The following is a 26,675-nucleotide window of genomic DNA, read 5'->3' on the forward strand; positions in this document are numbered from 1 at the left end:
GGAGAATGTACCGAGATCACGGGGGTAGGGCATCGTCAGGTATGTGGTGGCTGGAGCTACAGATGGAGACGATGATGGGTTGTTGTCATTGGTAGCCATGGCCGGAGACTGAACGAACCGGCCACTGCGAAGCTTCGTGGTGAGGACGGGGAACGTTCCACCTCCACCAAACATGTTACGGAAAAGAAGAGACGCCTATCGACGAGGCTGTAGATTAGATGTATTCGAAACCAGCACTAATGGCGTGACCAGTTCACCAGTGATCGAGCGGAGACAACCATTCGTCTTCCTCGTCAGGCACACACGCGCGTCGCCCCCTAGAATCTCAATATGCATGCATGCAGCAATATCAACGCAGCAACCAACCGAGCCTACAACGCCTCCTCGACTGCGTTGAGAACCTCCACCCCATCCCACTCAGACCTTCCGACTACAATGTAATATTTTCCACCCGGATGTGGCCACTTCTACACACGTTTTCGTGCTACATGACGTCGTCATACCGCCTTTAATGCCAGACTATGACGGACCATTTCACGCCCTTAATCGCTTAAGAAAACTGCCACTGTTCTACAAAGTGGCCGCGAAGAGACATTCAACTTGGACCGACTTAAACCGGCGTACCTGGAGACCGCTATAAAAAGCATTTCATCTACGCCTGACCTCCTGCTGGACAACCCAAAACACGTCAGATTTCGGCTTCCAGTCTACACGGGAGGCCGTGTAGCGAGCTTGTTTGGACGAAGCGCAAAACGTAGAGCATGCGACGGCAAAAAAAAAGAAAGTAAAGGCAGCGCTTGGCGGTGGCACATGAAGCCAAGGCTCGCGTTCCCTGCTGGCCATTTAGGCGTGTCTCTCTTATCGCTCCTATGGCGTAAGCCTACAATGAAGATGGTACTGCATTGCCTCAAATGAAAAATTTCTTCATGCTATCTTGATGACATCGTAATTTTTCGTTGCACTTTTGCAGAACACAACCATCGATGCGACGTTCTTTTGACGTGGTTTATATGGCTGCCCTTACCCATAACTCAAGATATGGCATTTTCGCCAACAAAAGGTTCTTATACACGGGCACCTAGTCCAGAAGCACGGCGTATGGCGACACCCACCAAAGGTTGCTGCAGTGAGCAATTTTAAGCAACCACCGTCGCAAGGGGAGTTAGAAAGTTTCTCAGCTCATTGCTCGTATTTCGACGTTTTCTACCCGATTTTACCGACACTGCATTTCGTTTCTTTTTAGCAGCTAAAGTTCAGGATCTCTTCGAACCCAAACTTCACCATTTTGACCCTTTCTTCCGCAACGTAAGCAACGTAAGCACAAAAACGCAAATGAAACCCGCCTTAGTGTCCTCGTCATTTAGCGTTTTGGTGACGCTCTGCATGCCATTGTCTGCGCCATCCACTCGATGAGCAAGGCCGGAGAGAACTACACCGTCATGGAGCAAACGTGTCTCGTTGTGGTTCTGTGGCTGTTTAGAACTTTCGTTAATATCTCCGTCACTATCCCTTATCGATTGTCACTGATCATCATATATTATGTTGGTTAGTTGGTTTCTGTGACCCATGTGGTTGCCTTCGTCGGTGGACGCTTCGCTTGCAGGAATTCGACATTGCGGCCAGTTACAAAAGTGGCCACCAACATGCTGACGCCGTCTGTCTTTCGTGGTTCTGGCTGCCAACAACTGCTTGTGACGCCGACGATTCTAGCGAACGTCTAGCTCACATTGACGATACATGCTTTCCTGACTCAGCCACCTTCCGAAAAGAACAGCGTGACTACCGCGACTTGAATTTTGTATTTGTTTCACGGCTCAGCCGAAGGCAGTAATGGTGTTGTTATCTAAGATGATCTGCTCTATAAAAAGAAGTATGGAGCCTACGGTGCACGCCTACTGTTTGTGGCCATACGTGCTTCGCAGTATTTACGATGACGGGACCGCTGGGCAAATGGGTTTCTCCAAAATGTATCACCGCATTCAAGGTAGATGCTACTGGCCTAGAATGAGAATGACCATACAAAGTGTGTGGCCAGTTGTTCCAACCATTCAAGCGCCTGGACCCTGGCCTGGTCCGATCCCTTCACGCTGTGAAACCATTCTCAACACCTTTCGAAATAATAGGAGTTAATCTTGAAGGCTCTTTCCCACGCTCATCAAACAACAACCGTTGGTCACCGTTTGTGCTTACAACCAGGTGCGTAATGTGAAGACCGCAGGAATAGGCGATGTGGAGAGTCACAGCAGTCGATGTTTAGAGCTTGTTCCTATATTCAGTCATTCTTCGCCACGTACCACCTCACATTTTTGTGAGTGATCGTGGATGCCAGATCGTTGCCGATTTAGTCGAAGAGTTCTTGCATTTCTCTAATTGACGATTTTCCCTCGCCACCATCACCTGCTGACAAATAGTGTTGTCGAGCGCACGAACAGAACCCTGGGCGATATATTTTCAGTGTACGTCAATTAAAGGCATCACAATTGGAATAAAATCCTTCTTTATTTTACATACACAAACAACGCGGCAAGACCTGAAGCAAGTGGATACAGCCCCTTCTATCTCCTTCATGTTCGACCATCCCGCAGCTTCCTGGACAGCTCTATGCCTTTTAATACTGCGTAAATCAACAGCGCGAAAGTGAAAAGGAAGAAACAGGACCTTGGCTAGCTCTTAATATTGATGCGGACCTTTTTGTTGCACACACACTCTGCCACGCGCAAGATGCACGGCGTGCAGCTCAGCTTCGTACGTTGACCCCCAGGACCATTGCCAGCTCACCTACGATTCACGGCACAAGATATTGTCCTACGACAATGGCGACGTAGTTTGCCTCCGGAGTCTCTTCGCAAGCGTGCCCTTTGTCATTTTTCTGATCATGATAATGATGATGATGATGAGCGTTCAGCTTAGCTGGCACTCGCCCACAAAAAGGGATCGGCCAAGAACCGGGCGGCAGGATCATCAAGTGTGCTAAGTCAGGCATTCAGGTAGTCTCGTTGCCGTAAATAATAATAACAATAGACTAACAAGGTAATATATTTGTTGCCATAATGTACGCACACACGGCAGAGTAAACCTCCCTGTGGCTATAACCTAATGTAATCCCTCCGAAGGATAAAATTACTTACACGTTTATTTTTAAACATAGCTTCTCAATTGGTTCGACCAGTTCGACCACGTATCTTTTTCTTTGATAGAAATATCGTTGACAGGATAAAAAGAAATGATCTATTAATTCTGATTCCTTGCAAAAGAGACATAACGGTGATGCTGTTAGTCCAGCTTTATGCAGGTAGTAATTCAGGTGCGGAATTCTGCACCGTAATCTGGTGATTGTAATTTCTAACTGCCGAGATACACACCACTGTTTGTTCCAGCAAAATCTTTGATGTACAAAGTCTCTGACTTTATCCAATGATAATTTTTCTATTTCCTTGTGCAAACAAGCATTTCTAAATCTGAGTGCTGTTACATAGGTGAAATAAGGTAAAATAGGTAATAGTGGTCCGCTTAAAGATGCTTTGGCTAACGAGTCTGCCATCTCATTTTGATAAATCCCGAAGTGGCCAGGTATTCATAGCAAGTAAAATTTTTTCAGGTTTGCTGGTAATAAACTGCTTATCATACTCAATAATTTCAATTTTTTTGCTGTAGATAGTGCAGTGCATACTGAGAGGGAATCGGTAAGTATGACCGCGTCTGATTCGCTTGCAGGAAGTTTATGAATATAGGCGTGTAATCTGGTAATCGAACTGAAAAATACCAGTCGAGAGAAGTACAGAAGATGCCTACTCCAGCCTTTTTGTTCAATACGGATGCATCTGTTGCAATAATGTTGTTTATGGTCAGATGAGTCAAGTAACCATGTAACCGATAATTTAAATATCGAAAGGGCTGTTATTTCGCATAAGGGAGAAAAATATCATTAAATTTAATTTCAAGTTTTGAATTAGGCATCTTCGTTATGGCAATATGATAAATATTTACATTGAGAGGCTCTAGCAGCGCTTGCACGAACCTAATTTGAAGGGAGTGTAGTCTAGACCATTTTGTTCCGAAGAATACGGTTGGTTCTTGAATGAAAACATAAGACGCTTGTCTCAGAGGCGAATTTTATATTTTTAAGAAAGTTTGAACTGTAAGTATTTTAAACCGAGTTAACAAAGGTGGAAGACGCGTTTCCACATACAAAACATTATTTGCCACAAATTTGGGGAGTTCAAGACACAAGCGCAAAGCTTCTCTTTCTATTAATATTAACTGTCTCATCTTGTAAGCCGCGCTGCCTGAAAATAATACGCACCCGAATTCCATTATAAGCCGCACATACATCTTGTAAATCATTATCAATGAACGCCTTCGCAATCCTATTTTTCTGTTTCCCCATTTGCGTAACCACCCCAAGGCACGTGACGCTTTACAGCCAACCTCGTCTATATGGCTTTTCCAATTTAGCGTCCTGTTGAATACGATGCCTAGGTATTTCAGGAAATCGACTTCGGGAATGAGGTCGGTACGATACATCAGGGAAATGTTGACACGATCCTTAAAAGAGAATGGCAGAAGCGCACTTTTTTTGACATTCAATGACATATGGATATTGTCAAGCCATCTTTCTAGCATTTTAATGTAATTCTGTAATGCCTGATACAATGAATGCAGATCACTGTTTGTTGCAAAGAAAGCAATATCATATGCATACACGTAAATTTGGATATCCTGATGAGTTGGAATGGAACTCAGTAATATGTTGAATAACACAGGGGTAATACTGAGCCCTGAGGTACACCTCGTGTCTGCTTACATCTTTTAGAAGAGCATCCATCCAAGAAGCAATAAAATTCTCTGTCTTTCACAAACGCTGTAATCCATGCTATTATATATTTTGGAAAGCGATAGTCTTGCATCTGCTGGATTAGGGTAGGATACTATGTGTGTATATATATATATATATATATATATATATATATATATATATATATATATATATATATATATATATATATATATATATATATATATATATATATATATATATATATATATATATATATATATATATATATATATATATATTGGCGTGTCCGTAACGTTGACGAAGGCGGCAGTCGACGAGAAGTGTCCAAGATGAAGGGCTTTACCTGGGACTCGAACTTGTGGCCGGTAAGCGAATAGTCAAGTTACAGCAACACAGACTGTCACCAAGAGCAGCGGACGTTGCGTCAGCCGTCGCACAACCATGCGTCGGTATTTATAAGTGTGCCATCGAATATTGCAGCGTTATCACTAGCGGCCACGTAGTTTACAGAAGAATCAGTAATGCTTGCGTTGGGTGCGTAGTCACATCGGAAAGTTCTACAATTAAACCTATGGTTCTTAGCTGATCGGCGTGGTTGCGCAAGGCTGCAGTTACACGTGTAATGGGGCGATAACATAAATCGAAAAAGGAGTAGGCAGTGCAACCCTCTGAAAACGCAACGCCCGGATGCTTTAACAGAATATAAAAGTACAATAATACAGAGATAAAAATAGAAGCAATAAATTGCAGTAATAAACTAAAATGCATAATCTTCAGGATCTTTAACGCGCGTAAAACTGCTTGAGGCGCACAACATCCACGACTTCAGGCTGTGCTCAGCGTCGTTGAAAGTTCGTAATGCTGCCAGGGGGAGAACCTCGTAGTGCAGAACACCCAGAAGACGAAGCACCTTGTATGTGCCGAGGTATCGCCGAAGAGGTTTTTCACTGAATCCATGTCGGCATATCGGTGTCCATACTCAAATGTGGTCGCCGAGCCAGTGTTGCCACGGTTGCTGATTTACCAGTAGACCTACTGATTTTTTTTTGAAATATTCTGCTGATAAAGTGATAAAATGTCCGAATCTATAGTATACTGACTTGTGACAGAATAACTAGCAGTCATGGTGGTGCGGCCATTTTTATATCTCCTGATCTTTCTTATAGGAGAAGACATGATTTGCACTTGCCTGTAATTAATTGCGAATCAGTTTGGATTGAAATCACTAATTGCTGTCGATCTTGCGATCAGAGAGATTTCATATTTGGCTGCATTTACCAATCTCCCTCATCCTCAGTCGAAGTTTTTTTTCTAATCTTGAAAATGTCCTAAATATCATTTCTCTTGAGAATAAAACTGCCATTTTAATGGGTGACATCAACAAGAACTTACTCGATTACACTTCACCTGTTGTTATTAGTTACACTAGTCTACTGCAAAGCTATGGATTTGAGTCCTTAAATGATGTTCCAACGCGGCAAGTTCCCAGCGGTGCCGGGACCCTGATAGATCATGCTTTCTCCAACTCGCTAATATATCCGCAGGTGAAAGTTCTCGACAGTGACATTACTGATCATTATCCTTTGCTCCTACGCTTCAATCGACAACTACGTCCTTGCACTCTTCCTCATTCCAAATATGTTCTGGATAAAGAGAGTTTCATAACTGCCATAGAGGACTTAGATTGAACCGAGGTTAAACCTTGTAATGATCCCCAAAAGGTGTTTTCTAAATTTTTTTTCTTAATTATATCGCATATCCGAAAATTCACTTCCAAAAAGAAATGTAAAAAAATATTAGCATTTTCTCATAATCCGTCCATGTCTCAAAAGCTATTAGCTGCTTTACGTAGACGCGACAACCTCTACAAAAAAAAAACTACAAGTCAGCCGTTTAATACTAAGTTAATTGCCCGCTACAAAAAATTACGTAACGCTGTAAACAAGCACTTAAAAGCTGCGAAACGTTCTTCTTTAAAATAAAAAATATCGCAAGCAGGTAATAACGCTAAACAAAAATGGGACATTGTAAACTCCTTTCTAAACAGGAATTCTCGCCATCAAGTATCGAGAATTGTAATCGGCAACATTTAATTTAACTCGCCTATCGACATAGCTGACGCTCTCAGTTCCTACTTTTTTTAGCGCTGACGCACCCTGTCCCACACAAATCACACCATTTAGACGCCTTCCTCATTCGTTTTTTTTTCTCTTTCCCACTACTCGGAGGACACCGCTAGGGGGCCACGGAGTGCGGACGTGTTGCGCGTCGGCTCCGCAACTTTCCTATGTGTTTGGTGGATTGTCGAATTTATCGTGGAAAACGCTTCTCACCATCGATCGGCGGCAGTTTCAAGGACTTCCCTGACACCAAGTTTTGCCAGGTGGGACCACTTTTTAGCCACTTATTGGCGCCTTTTATTCCACCACGAAAGCAAGAACGCCAAGTCCAGCGTCTCTGCGCACGACGCCATAGGCCGGCCGCTGCGGCGGTGGGGCCTGCAAGCCTAACGTGTCGCCGGACCTCCTCGGAGCTCCCGATCCCCGACGGCAGCGTACAAGGCCTTTGCCAGGGCTAAATGGATGTCGTAGAGGTAGAAGGAGAGGACATTCGGCCGGAAGATTTCGGCGAGGGAGCAGGATGGTGCAGCGTAAAGAGAACGAAACAGGCCGACGGCGCGTCCGAGTCAGCGCAAGACCAGAAGACGGAGACGCAGCAACAGGCGGCTGCCGCGGAGACTATAGGGATTGCTCCGGATACTGCCGCAGCGGCGCAGAATAAAAAGAAGTGTGCTCGTTACTTGCAGCACCTCGCTAAGGCGAGCCGAATGCCAGAGCTACCGCCCGATGACTACAGGATCATTGTGCGCCCCCGCGGCGGATTCAACGGGGCTGAATACAAGATAGATCGCATTTACTGCTGCCTTCGTAACGCGGCAGGTATCGGTAGAGAAGCGGCTAGAGAGGACAGCATCTGCCTCAACGTTAAACAGAACGTCGTGGTGCTCAGCACTCCGTCCGCGGACAGAGCCAAACGCTACGGAGCCATCAGCAAGCTTTGCATCGGGAACCGAGAGTTCGAGGCGAACGCCTATCAGGCCGCCCCGGAGAACACTTCCAAGGGCCTGATTAGGAACATTTCCAAAGACGAGAGCCCGGAGGACATCGTTAACAACCTAGTGACGCAGCGCAACCCCGGCGTGCTGCATGCCAAGCGAATGGGCACCACGGACAACATCATCGTATTGTTCGACGGTTTCCATGTTCCCAGACACGTATACTATGGACCTATGCTTGTGAGATGCTCCCTCTACAGAAAGCACATCGACGTGTGCTACGCGTGCGGGAGGCTGGGCCATCGCTCCGACGTGTGTCCCAACCCTGCCGACAAGATTTGCCGTGGCTGCGGAAGCAGTAACCCACCGTCTGACCATCGCTGCGAGCCGCGGTGTCAACTGTGTGGCAAGGATCATCTCACGGGTGACCGCGTCTGCAAGGCGAGATACAAGACTCCTTACATAGTCAAGCGACGCCGCCTAGAGCGAAAGCGGCGTGAAGAAGAGCAAGCGGCCGCAGCGTCCGACAGCATCTACAACAGCGGCATTAGCACCGAAGGCAACGGAGGTTACTACAATCATTATCCGGCGTTTGACAGTCATTCATCCAACGCCACCCGAAGAGGACGCTCGACAAGCCGAGACGCGAGAGGCGGCGGCGGTAAATCCCGGTCCCGCTCTCGCAGCCGGACACCAAGGCCGAGAAGCATGTCGAAGATGCGCGGTGGCGCCGTTCCGGGCGCCGCAGCTGTCAACCAAGGTACCCAACAAAGTCAGCAGTATCAGACGTGGCGGCAGCCGCAACAACAAGGACCCATGGGCACTTGGCAGCAGGTGAGATGGGCGGATGTAGCCGCCTTTCGCGCCGGCGGCGTTGTTTCGGCGGGACGTCCTGGCGGTCCCGCCGTCGGTGGCGGCGGTGGGAGCGAGCTCAAGCTAGCGGTAGAGCGAGCGCTAGAACAACGCCTAGGACCATTACAATCGATAATTTCAGAGCTGAAACGCGAGAACGCCGCCCTTAGAGCGGAAAATTCCAAATTGAAAGGAGAGGCTCCACGAATGCAACAACCGCAGTAACAGTCGACGGCGCCGCCACCACCGACGCCTCGGTGTTCGACTCCGTCGAGACCCGAGGCGGCGGGGATGGACACGGATGACGAAAGCAGTTCGGGAGAGGGGGCAGGCGGACGCGAAGACCGCCCGTGTATCGCGAAAAGGATAGCACTAGATCCTGCCAGGCACGAATCCACACAGCGATTTGGCCGTTATGATAAGCTACAGAAACAAATCGATACTATCGAGACCAGCCTCGATGAACGTTTTGCTAAACAGGTGGCACAGATGAATGACATGTTCAATAGTGCGATAGCTAAGCTCTCTGAACAAATGACACAAATGCTCACCGCGCACACGGCGCGCATAGAAAACATTGAAGCGCGACTCCCGCCATCTGCGGGCAGACCGATTAGAACGGTGAGTAAGCCCTACGCTAGACAGCAACAGAGTCAGCAGCAGCAGAACGCGCTGCCAGACGCCGAGCTGCAGATTCAGCCGCACCCCAGTCGCCTCGACGGCGATGGGCTAAATTAAACACAAGCATCACCATGTCTAGACACGCGCACACTCACACTAACACTCACAAACAACAGTACACGATCTGGCAGTGGAACTGCCGGGGATATAGGAGGAAGCGGGGAAATCTCGAGCAATTTATTCGAAGCCGTGAGACGAAACCGGACATTATCCTTTTGCAGGAAGCAAATTATCCGGCAAAACTAGCTGGTTACAAAGCCATAAATGCGGCCGCGGCGGACAACAGGCGGAAAGAAAAACGTGCTACACAGCGCTCGGCGCGTAGTGGGGCGCCGGGGGCGGCCGCGGGTCGCCGAGGGCGGGGCGATCCGCTCTCGTCGTCGGCGCGACCGCGGTCGCTGCCGTCGCCCCCGCCGCGTCCGGCGCCGGTCGCCGCCGTGCTAGCTAGACGTAACATCACGGTGGCGCAGCGCGAACTTGAGTGCGTAAGGATACCGCATGTTTTTGTAGAATTAATTCCTAAGCGCGGCCGAGGCCTGTTTGTACTTAACGTCTACAGTAAACCCACGCTACAGCACCGATTTGGGGAGATGCTCCGGAGAGCAAGCACGGCCGCCAACGGCGCACCTCTGCTAGTTGCGGGTGATTTTAATGCGCCCCATGGGGCCTGGGGATACACGCGTGAAACGCTCAAGGGCAAACACCTTTGGGAAGACTCGCAAGACCAACGGCTTGAACTGATCGCGAACCCCGCCGATCCGACGCGCCGGGGTAACAGCGTGAGCGCAGACACGCTACCGGACCTCGCGTTCGTGTCGAATGTCACAGCGGCGTCTTGGCAAAACACGCAGGAGGACTTAGGGAGTGACCACTCTCTGATAGAGATTACGGTAGACACGGGCCCGAGCGTTCGTAGAACATACTCTGAAAGCACAGGCCGTAAACTCAAATTAGTGCAGTGGGACGCGTTCCGCAAAAAGAGAGCAGAAGGCGGGCGGGGCGACGAGCCGATCACGGATATAGACGAGTGGACCGCGACGCTCAATCGAGACGTAGACGCGGTAACGTGCCACATCCCGCCCGAAGCGAAGCTCGAAGTAATCGACAGCAGGCTCCTACACATGTGGGAAGCAAAGCAAGCCCTACTCAAGAGGTGGAAACGCCAAAGACATAACCGGGCGTTGAGGAAACGCATAGCACGGTTAGACATAGAAATTGAGGAACATGCGTTCCAAGTCTGTAGGTCACAATGGGAAGACTTGTGCAACGGCCTCGAGCGACAGATGCGCAGGGCGAGTGCTTGGCGCCTTTTCCGGCACCTATTGGATCCGGAAGATACTCGTGCCGCACAAGGCCATAAAACTCGGAGACTTGTGAACGATCATAAAGGCGATGACCTGCTCGGTGCAATACGTGACCGTTACTTTAAGTCGGCAGAGAGCGTCCAACACCCAGATTATGACGGCGTTGCTAATGAGCAACTAGACGCCGAATTTAGCGAAGCGGAAATTCGGGCAGTCCTTTTTGAACTAAACACCCGATCGGCGCCCAGCCTGGACCGGGTTTCGAACAAGGCTCTCCGCAACTTAGATGACGAGTCAATCTCCCGATTTGTGACTTATATCAACGAGTGCTGGCAACGCGGTTCCCTTCCTGAAGCGTGGAAAAGAGCTCGAGTTATCATGATTCCTAAACCGGGCAAGCAGGTTGCGCTTGATAAACTAAGGCCGATTTCGCTCACGTCTTGTGTAGGAAAAGTTCTGGAGCACGCAGTCCTCAAACGCGTGACTGACTTTCTCGAAGTCCGCGATGTATTTCCGCACACCATGCTAGGATTCCGCCGCAATCTCTCCGCACAAGACGCGTTGCTTCAGCTGAAGCACCACATTGTTGATGACATTACCAGCTCAACCAAGGCGATCCTTGGCCTAGATATTAAAAAGGCCTTCGACAGCGTTAAACACGAAGCAATTTTAAACAGAGTTCAAACATTAGGACTAGGACAAAAAACATATAATTACATACGTGACTTCCTTGCCGGCAGACGCGTACGCGTCGTCGTTGGAGATGTGGAACTGCAAGAATTTGAGATGGGCTCGAGGGGCACGCCACAAGGCTCCGTAATTTCGCCATTACTCTTTAATTTAGTTCTATTGGGGCTACCCGAGAAATTATTAGGCATACAAGGATTGTATCACAGTATCTACGCGGATGACATCACCCTCTGGGTTCCCGGCGGAGGTTGTGATGGTCACGTCGAGCGTACGCTCCAGGCAAGTGTAGACGAAGTTCAGGAGTACTTGCGAGGAACGGGCCTCGAATGCTCGGCAACCAAGTCTGAACTTCTAATCTACAAACCTACAAGTAGAGGTCGCAAAACCCCGCGTGACGAGGAAAGGGAGTGCTACAAAATAAGCGTTCTATTGGCAGATGGCACTCCCATTCCACACGTAGACAAAATTGGAATTCTGGGGTTACACCTGCAGGCAAACGGCCATAATGGTGAGACGGTGCGAAGACTACGTCGTTCGGTAGACGACACGATCCGACTCCTACGTCGTATCACGAACAGACGTACTGGTATGCGCGAACACTGCGCGATCCGTCTAGTGCAGGCGTACGCAATAAGCCGTATAACATACGTTGCCCCCTACCTCAAATTGCTAGGCTCAGAAAAAAACAAGATCGAATGTATAATACGAAAGGCTTTCAAGAGAGCAATTGGAGTTCCATTGAATGCGAGCACTGAAAAGTTACTAGAACTTGGACTGCACAACTCACTCGACGAGTTAATTGAGGCCCATGTCGTTTCGCAAAACGAACGCTTGTCGGGGTCTAAGACGGGTCGACACATCCTCGAGTCACTTGGCATCCGGTACCACACTCAGCAGGGAGAAAAAGCGGATGTTCCTGCCTCGGTTCGCGACCGCCTAATTGTTCCGCCGCTTCCTAAGAATATGCACCCGACGCACCACGTCGGGCGCCGTAACCAGCGAGCTAGTGACCTTCAAAAGAAGTACGGCACTAGCGACGAAGTTGTGTACGTAGATGCCGCGAGATATGGGAACGGGAGACACGCACACGCCGCTGCGGTCGTTGACCGTGCGGGCAAATGCCTCGCGAGCGCCACGGTGACCACGGGACATACGGAGGCGGCCGAAGAAGCCGCGATAGCCCTAGCAATCGCCACGGTGCCGAACGCTACGATCGTAATCAGCGACTCGCAGGCAGCAATCCGCGGCTTCGCGCGCGGCCGCGTCTCGCGGGAAGCGGCCCGCATCCTTAAGATGTGCGGTGATGGTGACTCAGCGTCGCGATCGCCACAACAAAATTTAACAGTCTTCCTCCTTTGGACCCCGGCACACACCGATGTCCCGCTTCCGGGCAACGAGGCGGCCCACGCCGCGGCTCGAGGTCTCACTCGCCGAGCCGCGGCACATTCCGTGGCCGCCGCCTCCGCTCCCGAGAACGGGGCTTCTGATCTGCCGGATCGAGACACTTTGACAGACACACAGCGACAACACAGACCACAATGGTCGTGGGGTGATCGTCTCATCACGTTCCGAGATATTACGCAACACTACAGACTGGAAAGGCGAAAGTTCCCGCCACCGCATGACAAATTAAACAGACACGATGCCGTAAGCTATCGCTTACTACAAACCCACTCTTACCCCAGCCCGGTCGTCTTACGCCACTGCTACCCGCACTTACACATTACCGATCTATGTAAAGCATGCGGGCACAGAGCAACGCTGCGCCACATGCTCTGGGAATGCGCCGATAACAATGGTCGAGAAACGGCCGCCGTTCGCGATGCGCCTATGGCGGCTGCCAATACCAGGCAACAGGAAGCCTCGAGCTCACTCGTTCCCGCCGCCGTCCCGTCTGCGGGTGCCGCGGGGGACCTTCTCCGTCGGCGACGCCGCCGCTGGGAGGCGGCGCTCAGAAGCTCGGAGCTCAACGACCAGCTCTGGGCTGTCCGGCAGGCCGAAGATGCCGCCCGAGTTCAGGGACTCAGCGCCGCCATCTGAGGCCACCAAGACCAAGCTGCCGGCCAAGTTCTAATAAAGTTTCCTCTCTCTCTTCCCACTACTCCTGAAGAAATACATAATGTCATAAAACAAACACCTCAAAGCTACCGGTGCAGGAATTTATGAAGTCTTGCCTGCTCATATAAAACTCATTTCGCCCCTAATTTTTGATATATTGTGTTTCGTTACGAATTTGATATTCAAGACAGGCGTATTTCTTAAACAGCTTAAACGCGGTGAAATTATCCCAATTCATAAAGAAGGTGATAGGACATTGATTAATAATTACCGATCCATTTGCATTCTGCCCTTTTTTTGGTAAAGTTCATGAGAAGTGGAATGGAGTACGCCTAACCAATTACCTCGATAAATTCAATATTCTGTCCCCTCGTCAGTTCGTCTTTCGCAATTATTTCTCTACTGATCTAGCACTCATTCGTCTAACCGATCAACTAAAAAATTTATTGACAAAGGTTTATTTGCAGGATCAGTATTCATCGATCTAACAAAAGCATTCGATCGTTTAAATCACATCATTCTCTTTAATAAACTTGAAGCGATCGGTGTATGTGGTCCTGCATTAGCGTTACTAAAAAGCTACCTGCATAAGCGCGTTCAACTTGTGTCCATTTCTAATGTATATTCTAAGGAATTATCTACTAATATTGGTGTCCCTCGAGGATCCATTTTAGGACCGCTCCTGTTTTTAATTTATATAAATGATCTTCCTAACTGTCTGTCCTTCACTAATTCCATTTTGTATGCTGATGACACTATCATATTTACTTCTGACAAAAGCATTTCACTTCTCGTCGACAAGCTAAGCACTGACTTGAAAACTGTTTCAAGTTGGTGAAGTGCTAACTTGTTAATTATTATCGCAACCAAGACAAAATTTGTAGTATTTTCAACGCATCAAAAATATTTAGCATCCTTTCCTTCGTTGACTTTTGGCTCACACTCTATTTTTCCCAGTCCCTGCGCTTCTTTTCTCGGAATTTCTCTTGATTCTAGCTTGAAATACATAGATCATATTTCTGACATCAAAAAGAAAATAGCATACGGCATCCGCGCTCTGATTAAAACTCGTCCATACTTCACACGTTCCAATTTACTGTCACTCTACTATTCATTCGTTCATTCTCATATTTTTTATGGCATAATGTGCTGAGGTAACACCTATAACACTCTCTTGGCTTCCCTTCAAGTACTACAAAACCAATCCATAAGAATCGTTACTAACAGTTCACGTTTTTCTAACGGTAAATGCCTACTTCATGATATTTTGACTATTTCAGAGCTCTTCAATTACAACTTAGGTATCATATTCTATAAATACATAACCAAAACACTACCTCCTATCTGCTTCTTATCTTTCGACCTTGTTGCTCATAGTAATAATAGATGGGCACTTAACAATAACGTCCTTTTGCCTAAGGTACGTACTAATTATGGCAAACTAACTGCTAAATTTTCATCTATAGCATTTTGGAACACAATACCATCTGTTATTAAAAATGCTAGAAACTTGCATCACTACAAGGAAAAACTAAAATCACACATTATGCATGCCTAGTTTTACTGTTTCTTACCATAGCGCTACCTTGTTTGAATGTCCAAATGTTATGTATTACAACTTTTTGTATTCTTTTTCAGTTATACTCTGCACATTATTCATTGATTCATTTGTTTTTATTTTATGTTTGTTTTCCTTTGATATATATATATATATATATATATATATATATATATATATATATATATATATATATATATATATATATAAAGAACACAAGCGAGTACACGTACGAAAGAGCAATACTTTTATGCCAACGTTTCAGCCGTGGCACGGCCTTCGTCAGGGCAACACATATATATATATATATATATATATATATATATATATATATATATATATATATATATATATATATATATATATATATATATATATATATATATATATGTGTGTGTGTGTGTGTGTTTGTGTTCTGTTGCAATCATGCTTAGTTTATAATTTTGATTATTGCTTATTGTTGCCCCTAACAGTGTTTACCTCAATTCGCCCTTAACAGGAGGTACCGATACAGTCTTTGACTTTGGGACCTCCTTTTGTATACTAAACACATGTCACATTCTTGTATTCGTACCAATGGAAAAATCTGAAATCTGAAATCTGAAATCTTGTATTTTCGACTGAAACAATCGCAAAACTTGCTGCAACGTCAGCGTCGATCATAGTTATAGCGCGAGAACAAAACGACGACACAGAGACAAGGACACGAAAGACACCAAATACCTTCTTGTCTCTGTGTCGTCGTTTTGTTCTCGCGCTATAACTATCTTCATGCCATACCAACTAGCCCAAGCTGCCACACTTCTAAGTCAGCGTCGAGTTTGATTTGACATGGTGTCATGTGGTAACGGACAAAATAAGAGGTAAATGATGAGCTCGCTCAAATGACACAGCCAAGTGATTCCTTCGAATGCGTGGGTGTGCATTTTCCAAACGAACAGCTTGCACAAGAGAATACCAAAATAAAAGTCATTTCTTCCCATCAAGATGACTCTTTGCCTTTCCTTCTTGTAGTTTCTCTCTTTCGCAGTGAAACTACGGCAACCTTCGCTGGAATGTTCGGAGCTGAAGAAGCACTGAAAAACTTTAGAGCACCAAAGAGCCTGTGAGCTAGCGTTTTCATATGGCAAGTATTCTTGCAGGAAATCCGCTTATATTTTTGTAATCAATCACATTGACATTTCGCGAGAATTGTACTCCACATGAGTGTGCAAATAAAGTTCGCAAACGAGCAGCTTTCGGCCGCAGCTAGACTACGAAAAAAAAATATTTTTTTCCATGCTACACCTTCCTGCTTTTTCGCTCTTCCACTTGTTTTCATTTTAGTACAGAAGGTTAACAGAACTTGCTCAAAAGTGTGATATTCAGACAGTGCTTTTTCAAATCTTCTATAACTTCGAGGCTCTCTCTCTGGAATCGTGGAGAAATGAGTACACGAAGCGGTGGCCACATGATTACAGCGTCCGCTTCTGATGCGGAAGGTGCCGGGTTCGATTCCCACTGCTTACAGGAAACCCTCGGGTTTTTCCCAATGGGCATAGAGGAGTACACCGGCCTGGCGCTCGGTTGTTTCTGGGTGCTCATCTCGAAAGGTAGCCCCATAAGGCGCTGCAAATAGCCCCTAGGCGTATACGTTAACCCACCAAAGCCTTGCTGAAAGTCGAGGCACAAAGTTTTCAACTGAAAAACATTGCAACACAATGGGGACATTGGGTATGTGGTACATACTTCTAATGTAAATAGCGCACAAAGAGGTAAGAGAGAGAATCGGTGATGAAAGTACTATAACGTAATAATTCTTGGCGTTTAACGTCCTAAAATCGTGACATGAATATAAGAGACGATAAACGTGCATCTCAATCGAACCACCGGTGATTTAAAACGCTTCTGGGTGAGGATCACGAGAGCGGCTAAAGAAGTGCAGGACAACTTCGTACCCGCCTAATTTTTTTTGTAGTGTAGTGTGCGTTAAAGAAGAAGATCTGTTAGGGCCTCCCATCGCTCATCACGCACTTTCCATGCGCTGGTCCCCTCCCCCCCCCCCCCAAAAAAAAAAAACATGTGTCCGCCCCTACTCACAAATCACACTGCCATACTCTCAATTTGCTAGCCTTCTTCAAAAAAGTAGATCATCGTTTGTTTTCACGCCTGTGAAACTCAAGCTTCAATGTACTGACTGCCATCACAAACCTTTGAATATTTAATGAGCCTTAAATCGCGCTAGGTTGACACTTTTGCATTACCAGTATTCTTAGAGTCATTCATATTACTATGTCATGAAGGCTTTGGTACGCCATAGTATATTACCTTGCTATACCAGAGCTGATTGTGTGATGAAAACACAAAGCGAGAAGGCTACCATTCAGCATGTACTGGTTTTATATTCCATGAAAAACTTTGCTACCACACTGATTTGTGCCATGTTGGCACTGCAGTGGGCTGGTATTCCACGAAGCTTCGTCGAATATTGTAATGGTGGCTGTCGGTTATATACTGATTCTTGATGCGCGAGAGGGCGAGTAGACGAGCTTCTTCAGCGCGTTGCATGCAGACGGCGACGTCGAAGTTTTCTACATCATCGACGATCAGTAGCATGGCGTCGAGAATCGTTGCCGGGTTGCTTCAATAGACCAACTTGTATCGGGATATCTACGTCGTCTACTGCACTGCCTAGTTATATGCGAATGTCACGTACTGAAGAATAGCGCTTCACATCTTGTGTTTCATCTCGACGCACAGGGCATGCACGTAGGCGATGATCTTGTTTAGCCGCTTAGTGAGGCCACTGGTCTGTAGGTTCTACGCTGCTGCCCTGTGGTAGCTTGGCTGGATGTATGCCGAAATTGCCTTAGTTAGGTCAGCAATAAGTAGCGCACTTCTGTCGATGACGGGCACCACCGGGACGCCGTGACACGGGACCATGTTTTAGATGAATAATTTCGCGACCTTGCATGCTGTGCGTTTAGGCAGGGTGCTTGCCTCAGCGTAGCGGGCGGCGTAATCCGTAGCGGCGATGATCCATTTGTTTCCAGAAGTCGAGGTCTGATACGGCTAGGTAGGTCCACGCGGATTTGCTGGAATAGCTGTCGAGATGGCTCGATAAGCTGTAGAAGTCTAGGCAACCCAGCCGGCAGGGTCTTCGTCGCTAACGAGCTCCGCAGCTTTTCATGTAAGGAGCAACGTCGGCAGCAAGGCGTGGCCATTTCTATTTTTCACGTATTCTGGCGAGCATGCCAAAAACACCGAGGTGTCCGACCATGTGGTTGTCGTACAGGCCCCGTAGAACTTCTGTTTGAAATGCTAAAATCACTACGGGAAGGCACTCAAGAACTTCGTTCCACGAGAAAAACGATGCTAGTCTTTGCTTCATTGCCTTCAGAACAATGACGGTCATGCTTTCCAGGTGCTCCCAAAGGCGCCTGAATTCCGGGTTGGCTCGCTTTCGTTCGGCATGGTCGTCGGCACTTACAGTTCCCAAGAAGGGGTTGTCCTGGTCTTCCTGCGGTGGCGAGTCGACGGGGGCGCGTGACAAGCAATTGTCGTCAGAAGGTTTTTGTCGGGACCTCTAAACGATTATTAAACTTTTCAGTGCGAACAACTTCGGACAAAGAAAACTAGAGACGAAGAGGAGTGAAGTTTTTCGCGCTGAGAAGTTTATAAATGGATCACAAACTAGTGCAATACCACACTTTACTTCTAAACGGTCGTGGTTTTGTATTCTTAAAGCCCATATAGACACCATCTCTCAAGACAACCTGAAAGGTCACTCAGGTTAGCTAGTCAAAACGAGGCATCGTGGTTGCTCACAACTTTGAAGGGCCTGCCGCAGAGGTAAGTACGAAATTTAGACGTTGCCCAGACGATAGCGGCGCACTCCTTTACTTTTAAGGAATAGTTAGCCTCTGCCTTAGATAGCATCCGGCTAGCGTAACTGATAACCAGTTCGAGTCCGTCCATCCCCAGCACAAGGATGGTGCCGAGCCGTACGCTCGGCAATGTGCCTTTCGGTATCAATATATTCTCGAAGTGCACAAGTATGAAATGCACTTCCAGGCGTCGTTTCAGTTCATTAAGTGTTTAGACTTCCGCTGTTTGGCAAGTGCATTTCTCGGCGGTCTTGGTCAGTTACGTTAGTGGTTCGGTGATCCACGAGAAACGTTTGACAAAGCGGCTGTAGTAGGCGCACAAGCCGAGAAATCGTCGTGTGATTTTCTCGTCCCTCGATTGTGGAAGGCAGCGATAGCAATTGTTTTCTGTGCGTTTGAGCGCGTTCCAGGCTTGCTGATCGCGTGATTGAAAAACAAAAGCTGCACGTACAAAAGTGGCCTTTTCGGACTTTAAGGTGAGACAGGAGGTCTCTATTGCTTGAAGTACCGCGACAAGCTGCCGGAGCTGTTTGCTGAAATTTGGTGCAAGAACATGGAGGTTGTCCAGATACACCAAGCAAGTCGGCCACATCACTTTTGCTGTTACTGTATCCATAACACGTTTGAAAGTCGCAGATATCGTGTAAATTAAACTGCAAAAGGCCGTCCGGTGTAATAAAAGCGTTTTTTTTTTTGGTCTCCCGCAAATTTCGATTTGTCAATAGCCCGCGTTGAAGTCCACCCAGCGGTGAGCAATATGCATTGAAATTCTATCGCGATACGACACAAGATACTGATACAAAAAGTATTGGACATACTTATACGACATACTACCGCAAAAACAGTATCCGATATAAGACTTCCCAATTATATCTCACGATCCTTGAATACATTCGCAACTTTGTTGTTGTAGACCCCGTTATGTAGCACGGAATGCCAACGCACAATAACGACTGCTTGAATATTTCCTATGTTTGCCCGATTTTGATTTATTGATTGATTGATATGTGGGGTTTAACGTCTCAAAACCACCATATCATTATGAGAGACGCCGTAGTGGAGGGCTCCGGAAATTTCGACCTCCTGGGGTTCCTTAACGTGCACCCATATCTGAGCACACGGGCCTACAACATTTCCGCCTCCATCGGAAATGCAGCCGCCGCAGCCGGAATTCGATCGCAGGATCTGCGGGTCGGCAGCCGAGTACCTTTCCTTATGAAAATGACTGTTCATTTTTTATTGTCGGACTGTGATTGAATCATTGACTCCATTGATCATCAATGGTTCCGCAATACTCGTTGACTTGCTTCAATACTTCGTCGACAATATTACTGTTGAGCATTTGCAATAAAAATGTTATTGACTCATTTTTGTTGAAATACTATTGAGGAAGTATTTCGTAAACAATATTTCCGCTGAGAACTTTGCAATAAAATTTTATTGTCTCATTTCTATAAACAAACAATGGACGAAATATTTCGTAAGCAATATTTCATAAGAAAAATTGAGACGCGCGCCTGTTCATGTTCTCCAGCGCGCTAGCGTGAAGGATGGGGAAAAAAGAAAAGAAAACAGAGGCGAGAACTGTGGAAGCGGAGAAGTTTCGTGTTCGTGGTGCGGTCACCCTATAGGGCATGCGTGACAGTACTGGAACACTGGCCTATATGTTGATGCTCGTGTTCTACAAAAGAAATTGAACAGATGATTTTAGGAAAGCACGGGAAGAAAGAAACAAACAGAAGGCAGCGAAACAGAGAAAGATCAAAATTGAAAATTGGTTAGTTTATGTTGGATTAGTGGTTGCGTAATTTGATGATGAACTTGAAAATCAAGTACACAAAAGTCAGGTGCACAAGTCAGCAGGAAAGCATATGCCACCAACATTTCCTCACTCTTTTGAATATTAAATACAGTTCTCATATTACAGCATGGATTTGTAACAGTGAACCATGACCAAGACAGCCAGTGCACTGCTGCGGAAATAATGCACCGAATATAAAAACCCCCATTTTCTAAATTGCAACTGCATGCAGTAACAATAACGATTTTGAGGTTTGTTTTGCACCATTTCTTGGCCCCATCCGCACGCGGACGTTTTCGAAAGAAATGTGCAGAGGCATTATTTATTTGGAGGGAGACCAACCAGTCCGTCGCTAATTTATGGACGTCATACTTGACCATGGCGCGCGTTTCGGCATTCACTTGAACAGCGGTGTGATGCTGAATAAAGGTAAGAGTAGCCAATCCCCATAAATAGGATCAGTTAAAAGACTCAAAATGAGTAAAAACCACTCTATATCACTAAATAATGCACCTAAATTCTAATTGCGAAAATAAGTGATCGTCGAAATCCTAAAAAGGTGCTGCTGCCCCAGCGTGCAGCTCGCGGCAGTTCGCGCGTACGAAATGCAAATGTTAGAGTAGGCACTCTAAAATACCCATGCAACGTTTACGTGCGAAAGCGAATTGTCTTCAAACATCTGAGAATAGGCTGCTGTCACTGACACGCGTATACCTCGCGACACCAATATGCGAAATGGCTTACAGCGCACGCACGTGCGAAAAACACACGTAGGTTTCTACAACCGAACACAGCGTCGTCACGCTGGTATCCGCGAATTTCGGTGAGCGAAACAGTTGCGATTCACGGGGAAGCACTAAAACGACGCACGAACACACGTTCATCGTTCTTACGGAATGGCGCACCACGAACCGCAGTCGGAGTCGAAAGTGCTCACCGTTGTTTTCTCGGGTTCATGATGCCCTACAAACTATTCGCTGATCAAATGCATGCGCAAACAAATGTATATGGCACAAATAATGTTCCAAGTTCCGCCGACGATTTGCAAAAAGCCGTTTAGTGGATATGCACCCCACAAAGGGACTCGCCTTCACGCGCTGGTGTTGTGGTGCAATGGGCAAGACATCTGCTTCACGTGCATAAGGTCCCAAGTTCGACTCTAGTGCTGGGGTAGTCTGCCGATGTAGGTGATTGTAATATTAATGCTTTTTTATTACCTATGGTCATATGATATACCGTGTAGTAAAGAAGATGAGTGCTACTCAGAAAGGCAGGGGGTATCATTCAGTCTGTGAAGAAGACGTTTGGTTGGCTGGGTACACAGGCTGGTTCCGCCATTACCACTTGACTTGTCCTCACCGCTCTCCTGTTATATAAAAGAGTGCCGCTCTAAAATGCCTCATTTTAACTGGTGGAGGTGCTGGGTAACGCATAATCCTGGAATTGCGAAACCGTACGTTGCTTGCAGTTGCTACGATGTCCACGGACGAAGATCAGCAGGTGGCCGCCTCGGCTCCAACTACTGCAGCTCCTGTCTGTCTCGGCTCCTTTCGGCAACGCGATCCGCCTACCTTCAGTGGAACCGATGACAAGGACGTGGAAGAGTGGCTCGACGAATGACCGGTTGAGCAAGCACAACAAGTGGTACGATGCACGCAAGCTTACTGTCGTCCAGTTTTACTTGACCGACGTCGCCAGTATGTGGTAGCGTAATCACGAGAGAGACCTCCCCACCTGGTCGACTTTCCGAACGACGTTTGCGGACTTGTTTGGCCGTCCAGCGCTTCGCAAACTACGGGCCAAACAGCGCTTGCGTACTAGGGCTCAGCAAAATGGTGAGAATTACACCAGTTATATCGAAGATGTGGTCGACCTTTGCCGGCGTGTCAACTCGGCCAGGACAGAAGCCGATAAGATCGAACACATCTTGAAAGGTGTGACTGACGACGCATTTCAGATGCTTGTCGCCAAGAGCCCGCATACGGTAGCGGAAGTGATCCAACTTTGTTATAGCAATGACGAGCTCTGGAAACAGCGTGACACCACTCATCGTGTCAGCGCGCCATGTGCAACAATCTCCGCTTTAACGTCGGCTGGCACTGCTATAGACCACACCATTTTTCTTCTCGAGATCAAGCAGTTTGTACGAGAGGAGGTCGCACGCCAGTTGTCCCTCGTGCCTTATACCTCCGAAGGTGCCCCATCTACTTTAGCGCCATCAATACAGCGAGTAGTCCAGGAGCAAGTGTCCGAGGCGCTACCAACAGCTCACGCACCACCTGTGGCTGCTCCATTGAGCTATGCCGAAGCACTGAACGGAACCCGACGTCCACCTGTCGCGAACGGCCACGTTTCTTTGTCGCGAACGCCTACGTCCACGCGTCCCTTTGTCGTACCGACTGAGCCTATGTACCAGGCTGCCCGTCCTTTCTCCCGACAACCACCTCCACGCTTTCAGAACCCTTGGCGCACTCAAGACAACCGCCCCATATGCTTCGCCTGTGGAATTGCGGGTCACGTGGCACGATTTTGTCGACGGCGTGAGTTTTTCCTGCGTGACGACGTCAGGCCCAACAATTATGATTTACCCCCACGACCGGAGCCGGCTGTATATGGCGAGACTACCACCACGGACACATTTTCACCTCGCCGGAACTTCAACAGACACCGGTCGCCTTCACCTCAACGCCGTTCCCTTTCCCCTATGCTACGTCGACCTCGCCCTGTCCCTGAGGAAAACTAGGAGCCGCAGTTCCGGGGGCAAGAACTGCGGATCTTTTGAACTCCACAAGACCTTCTTTTTCGCCGTCCAACGTCGTTGCTGTCTCCGTTGAAGGTATACCTGTTTTTACATTGGTCGATACAGGCGCCACAGTGTCTGTATTGACTGAAAAACTTTGCCGTCGACTAAAAAAAGTTACAATGCCTCTTCACGACTTCGTTTTGAGCACTGCGAGCGAGCAACGAATTCGCCCTTTTGCTGCATGCACAGCACGTGTCGTTATTGCTGACGATATTTATGTCGTCGAGTTTGCAGTGCTCCTGCAGTGTTCCCATGACATTATATTAGGCTGGGATTTTCTCTGCACTCATTATGCCGCCATCAACTGTGCTCACGCTGAAGTGGAGTTCGTGCCGTTATGCGACGCTGCTTCACTCGACTCGCCCCTTTCACCTGCAAAAAAGTTTTCGTTGCCGCCGACACTTCGATACCCCAGTTCTCATCCGCCCTAGTTCCGCTTTCCTGTGACGTCTCTAGTGGCTCAACTGTTCTTTTTACGCCTTCTGAAATCACTGTTCACCGGAAGTGCTTTAAGATCCCTTTCGCCATTCTGAACATCCACAATGGATCAATTGCAATTTATGTTTCAAGTACATTTCCCTCACCTTTCAAGTTTTTGTGCGGAGAGTGCCTAAGCTTTGCCGATGACATTAATCCCTCGAGTGCACGTGTAGTTCCCGACCACTCGACTACGCTATCTATTGTCGCTGTTGATTGCTGCGCGTCACCTTCTTCCCCATCACTCTCCGACGCAATTTCGCACTGCATCGACACCAACGCACCGACATCAGCGCCAGCTTCGATCACCAGCAACTGACTTTGGGCCGTGCTTCCACACTATCTCACCAAAACGGCACTGGCCTTCACGCTCCTTTACGTCAGCGTCCGTATTGGGTATCGGAATCTGAGCGTCGTATAATCGCGGAGCAAGTTGACGACATGTTGAAGCGTGGTGTTATTGAGCCTTCTAACAGCCCGTGGGCCTCCCCAGTTGTTTTAGTCAAGAAAAAGAATGGCTCAATAAGATTCTGCGTCGACTACCGCCAGTTGAATAAGATCACGCGCAAAGATGTTTACCCGCTACCTCGCATAGACGATGCCCTTGACTGCTTACAAGGCGCGGAGTTCTTCTCGTCACTAGATCTGCACTCAGGTTATTGGCAGGTTCCCATGGCTGAGGCTGATCGCCCCGAGATGGCTTTTGTTACCCCCGATGGCTTATACAAATTTAACGTCATGCCATTCGGGCTGTGCGATGCGCCTGCCACTTTCGAGCGCATGATCGACAACATCCTCCGTGGCCTGAAATGGCAGACATATCTGTGTTATTTAGACGGTGTCATGATGTTTTCAAACGACTTTTCAACGCATCTTCAGCGCCTCGAGACAGTGCTTACTTGCCTCACCTCCGCCGGTCTACAGCTCAACTTGAAGAAGGGCTGCTTCGGCGCTCGAAAACTCCTAAATTTGGGCCATGTTGTATCTAGAAACGGCATTCTTCCAGATCCGACGAAACTCCGTCCCGTTGCCGAATTTCCTAAGCCGAACATCTTAAAAGAACCTCGCAGCTTCCACGGTTTATGTTCATATTTTCGTCGTTTTATTCGCAACTTCGCCTCCATCATATCGCCCTTGACTGACCTTCTTGCCGGCAACAGCGACCTTTCTAGTCGGTCATCAGCTTGTGATGAAGCGTTCGCCACACTCCACCACCTTCTTACGTCACCTCCTATACTGCGACATTTTGATCCTCTTGCCCCGACGGAAATAAACGCAGATGCTAGCGGAGTTGGTCTCGGTGCTCTGCTCGCCCAGCGTAAACCTGAATTTAATGAGTACGTCATCTCTTACGCCAGCCGTGCACTCACAAAAGCAAAAGCCAACTATCCAGTCACCGAAAAAGAGTGTCTAGCCATCATGTGGGCCATAGGCAAGTTTCGATCCTATCTTTACGGGCGCCCAATCAGCGTGGTTGCAGATTATCATGCATTAAGTTGCCTCTCCTCGTTAAAAGATCCCACCGGCCGGCTCGCTCATCGGGCGCTTCGGCTACAAGAGTACGACATTCACGTCGTTTACCGATCTGGGTGAAAACATTCCGACGCAGACGCTTTGTCCCAATCACCTCTACGATGTAGTGGCAAGTCGCCGTCTTCACCTGCCCCCGACGTATTTGCACTTAGTGTCAGCGACATGTTACAGGAGCAACGAAAAGATCCTTAGATCGCTTCACTTATCAACTTCTTGGGACGAACTCTCTCGCAAAATATTCCTAGATGTACGCGCCGTCAAACGCAGCACTTTGTTATCAGAGATGTTTCACTATACAGACCGAATTATCTCTCCGAAGGATGCCCATGGCTCCTAGTTATTCTCAGACGTCTCCGCTAAGACACACGCACCTCCTTTCACGCCAACCTACAATGCGCCCATGCTAGAGTGTTAAAAACCTACACCCGCCTGTCCCACCGCTACTACTGGCGTGGAATGTATCGCTTTGTTCGTCGCTACGTACGTTCCCGTCTCGCTTGCCAGCGCCGGAAGAATCCCACTCCAAGTTCTCCAGCTCCATTACAACCCTTACCCTGGCCTGCCCGACCATTTGACCGTGTTGGTATCGACATGTATGGACATCTTCTGATTACACCAGCTGGAAATCGCTGGGTAATTCTTGCTATCGATCACCTTATGCGCTACGCAGGAACTTCACCACTCTCTTCTGCGTCAGTGAGTGACGTCGGTTTGTTTCATATTGAATCAAATCATTTTACGTCACGGTACATCACGTGAACTCCTGAGTGACTGAGGGCGTTTGTTTTTGTTGGACGCCGTCGAATCGCTTCTCAAGGAATGCCCAGTCACTCATTGCACCACCACCGCGTATCACTGTCAAACTAATGGCATTACAGAACGATTCAATCGTACATTAGGAGATAGGCTGTCAATGTACGTCGCAACCGATCACTCCAACTGGAACAGTATTCTCCCTTTTGTAACATACACGCATAATACTGCTGTCCAAACAACCACTGGTTTCTCTCCATACTTCCTCCTTTGTCGTCGTGAGCCCTCTTGCACGCTAGACACCTGCCTTCCTTACCACCCGGATGTTGCTGAGTCGACGACGATGTCACAAACTGCTAAATACGCGTAAGAGTGTCGTAAGAGCTTGCCCGCTCCCTCACAAGTGCTGAACAGCAACGCCAGAAACACCACCGCGATAGCCTGAC

This window comes from Rhipicephalus microplus, chromosome 10 (assembly GCF_043290135.1).
Source record: "Rhipicephalus microplus isolate Deutch F79 chromosome 10, USDA_Rmic, whole genome shotgun sequence".
Classification (NCBI taxonomy): domain Eukaryota; kingdom Metazoa; phylum Arthropoda; class Arachnida; order Ixodida; family Ixodidae; genus Rhipicephalus; species Rhipicephalus microplus.